This window comes from Octodon degus, unplaced genomic scaffold (genome assembly GCF_000260255.1).
Source record: "Octodon degus isolate 3935 unplaced genomic scaffold, OctDeg1.0 scaffold00289, whole genome shotgun sequence".
In the NCBI taxonomy this organism is placed as follows: Eukaryota; Metazoa; Chordata; class Mammalia; order Rodentia; family Octodontidae; genus Octodon; species Octodon degus.
The window spans coordinates 246,806-250,612 of record NW_004524865.1 but is presented as its reverse complement, the minus strand read 5'-3'; the positions used below and the strand labels follow the sequence as shown (position 1 = coordinate 250,612).

General features: G+C 41.9%; 2 pseudogenes; both read left to right on the top strand.

The window, feature by feature from the left end:
- The first annotated feature begins 1,011 nt into the window (after nt 1-1,011).
- On the top strand, nt 1,012-2,788 carry LOC101581522 (annotated as a pseudogene).
- Nucleotides 1,648-2,393, top strand: LOC105741098 (annotated as a pseudogene).
- Nucleotides 2,789-3,807: the final 1,019 nt, after the last annotated feature.

Below are 3,807 nucleotides of genomic sequence, written 5' to 3'. Positions count from 1 at the left end.
ACCTGCCAAGACCTCCTTAATGTGTCTTGGCCCTGTCTGCTACTGACCTTCCCATTGCCTTGACTGCAATCTGGGTTGACAACCTTAGCCCTACCCTGGAATCACCGAGGAATCTTTACTGTTAAATATGCCCGCATCTACTTCCTGCCTCAAGAGGCTGTGACTGTTCTGAGTTTGAACTTCCACACTGGGGCACTGCTGAAGCTCCCAGGGGTGCTCACTTGCAGACCCACCTTAGTGAATGCCCTCGCTGTTGATCACCCATCTCACACAGGTCTTCTGCCTGGTCCCCTGACTCCAGCTTGCTTTATTCAATTCCTTCTTCACCCTGCTTTCATACTGATCTTCAGAAAACACTAATCTTATCTCACCACTCTTGCCTTACAACCCTTTAGTAACTTGTTCTCTGTCAAGTACAGCCCATGGTTATCAACTAGCTAGACTTGTTGATCATGCACACCTTTAAAAAAAATTCTAGAAATCGGCTGGGGAGACAGCTCAGTGGTCTAAGTGCCTGCTTGGCAAGCACAAGGACTTGAGTTCAATCTCCAGTACCACGTGTTGTGTCCCCTCCGCCCCCATGCCTCAAACCTGGGAACACTGAGCTGGCCACTGAAACTGGGCATGGTGGCACACACCTGTAATCCCAGTGCTTGGGGAGGCTGAGACAAGAGGACCACTACAAGCCTGAGTTGTGTAGCAAGACCCTATACCAAATTAAGTAATTAATTTAAAACTTTCTAGTAATTACAGAGGATAAGGACACATTTGAGGGGTAAAATGTAAGCCAAAGAGTGACTCAGCTGTGGATAGTTGTTACAAATTGAACTGTTTGAGGTTTCCTAAAAACTGTTCCAAAACGCATGAGTGACTTGTTCCTCTAGAAGGTGAGAGAGGCTCAAGTTCTCAAAGTCTGCCTTCCACCACGACTTGCACTTTGCTCTAGCTGCTTGCCTCGTAGCCCTCCTGATCTCAGGGCCACTGCTCCGGCTTTCAAGTCTTTCAAGACTCATGGCCGAGTGTGGAGAACTCAACTTGATTGGCGCCAAACAGAACATGGGCATGTGGCTGGTCAAAGATTTGTCACAGCAATGGTCTAGAGCCCCTGGAAGAGGTGAAGTTGGGAAACTGCAGATTGCCGAGAATCAAGGAAAGACTGAGGTGGAATTTACTTTGAATGAGGTTCTTGCAAATATTCATGATATTGGCAGAAAGCCAGCTTTAGTCAGTGCTCCTAGAGAACATCATTTATTTTGTGGAGTATTGGAGAATAGACCTTAACAATATTTCCTGAGAGCTCATCAGATAAACTATCATTGGAAGGAATAGTGGTTCAAAGAGCTGAATGTTGTCCTGCTGCCAGGGAAAACAACTACATGAGATTAAAGAGATTGCAAATAGAAAAATCTTCCAAACCTGTTAGGCTGTCACAACAACTGCACAAAGTTGTAACAACCAATTACAAACCTGTTGATAATCATCAATATAATATTGAATATGAAAGGAAGAAGAAGATGGAAAGAGAGCTCGGGCAGATAAACAACACGTTCCAGATATGCTCTTTTCAGTCTTTGAAAAACACCAGTGTGAAACACTTCAAAGACTTGGTGGAGGTAGTGCCAATGGGACTGTTGGCGGGGGTGGGTGGCCGTAGCTGCTGAGCGCCTGGAGCCGAAGAGCAGCGTGTGTGGGCGGTACAGAGGAGAAAGGAAGGTGTACGTTGGTAACCTCAGAATGGGTGCTGGCAAAGGAGAGTTAGAAAGGGCTTTCAGTTATTATGGTCCCTTAACAACTGCATGGATCACAAGAAATCCCTCAGGATTGGCCTTTGTGAAATTTGTAGATCCTAGAGATGCTGAAGATGCAGTATGAGGACTAGATGGAAAAGTGATTTGTGGTTCCCAAGTGAGGGTTGAATTATCAACGGGTATGCCTCGGAGATCCTGCTTTGATAGACCACCTGCCTGTCGTCCCTTTGATCCCAATTATAGATACCATGAGTGTGGTGAAAAGGGACATTATGCTTATGATTGTCATCGCTATAGCAGGAGAAGAAGAAGCAGGTCACAGTCTAGATCACGTTCTCGCTGCAGAGGAAGGTGATATGCTCGCTCCAGCATCAGGAGCAGAGGGCGGAGGTCAAGGTCGGCATTTCCTCGGCGATCAATGTCTGTGTGTCTTGGTGATCAAGATTGGCCTGGTCTCAGAAGATCGAGATCTGGTTTGACAAAATGTTCGATGTATTTCCAATTCCAGGCCAGGTCAAGATCAAGGTCTAGGTCTCTTTCACGACCAAGGTGCACCCGGTCAAAGTCCAGATCTCCATCTCCAAAAAGAAGTCGTTCCCGTCCTGAAGTCCATGCAGAAGTGCAAGTGCTGAAAGAATGGACTGAAGTTCTCAAGTTCATCCTTCAGGGAAAAGTTATTCTGTTTACATTATTATAAGGGATTTGTGATGTCTGTGAAGTGTAGTTTAGAAAGGATATTTAAATTATCTAATCAAAATGGATCTGGATTATTACTATAAATTTATGGCAGTAAAATAATATACACTTTTGTTGAATGTATTAACATCTTATGGTCTAAAAATGTGGGGTTTTATTTGGCATATTTAAATAAAAAGTTTCTAATAGAAAAAAATAGACTTGGTGGGTATCACAAAACAGCCCTCTTAATACTGAAAGAAATTGGTATTCAGAATGTAAAAAGCATCCATAAAAACACCTGGGAACTGAACCCAAAATACAGGCATTATCAAGAAGAAAAGAATGATGAAGAGGGTCTTTAGCTGCCTGCAGTTGGAACAACTCACAGGCAGCTGTACAAACATTCATACCAGAATGGTTGGCCAATCTATGTTAATATGGTTAAAATGACTAATACTTCAATTTTTCTCAGTTAAAAAAAAAATTGAAGAGACAGTCTCCCTGCAGTTCAGGCTAGTCTTGACTCCCTAGCCCAGGCTGGCCTTGAACCCATGGCAATCCTCCTACCTCAGTCTCTCAAATGCTGGGATAACAGGCATGCGCCATGACACCCAGGCTCTGAAAAAGTTTTGACCTAAAATTTTGTAACATGTTGGGCTATCCACATGGCTGACACTGACAAAGGTTCTACAATCTGAGGTACAGAATCTCAGGATAAATCCTGAGGGGATTTCACTGACCTTATCAGACCCAAAAGCTACAACTCTTGTTGCATAGGTCCTTCTTTACCTTGGTCTTAACCATCCAGCAGGAAAGTATAAAAACAAAGTATAAGAAGCAAAGCCATGTTGTTATGTTGAGCTGTAGGGGACTCAGGTCAACAATTTCTGACATTGCCAGTGAAGCAGAAGACCCAATACTATTATGGACTACTGGACTCTTTTAGAATATTTTGCTGAGTTAACACACCTATAATATTCATATAAAGGAACTTAGCAAAAAAAGGGGATTCAGATGAATGTCCATTTTGTATCTGGGTATTCAAAATGGTTAGGATAGATATATAGTTATATTCTCTTAATGAATAGAGGGATTTGTTCTAATAGTGTTTGTGAATAGGATATCATGTCCGAATCTTGTACAGCAATTAACCACTAGGAAGAATGTATACAATGTGTTAATTATTGAAATTGTCCTACCAATTTGGTTTGAAACTGTCTCATTGCTATTTGTTTCTCAATAAAATTATGGAAAAAATAAATAAAATTCTATAACGTATCTTAAGTGTTTTTTGAGAAGAAAGGATAAATTTATTTATTGGGCATAACTTGTATTCAACTATATTGTTCACAGTAGGAATAAAGGATAGAGATTAAAAGAG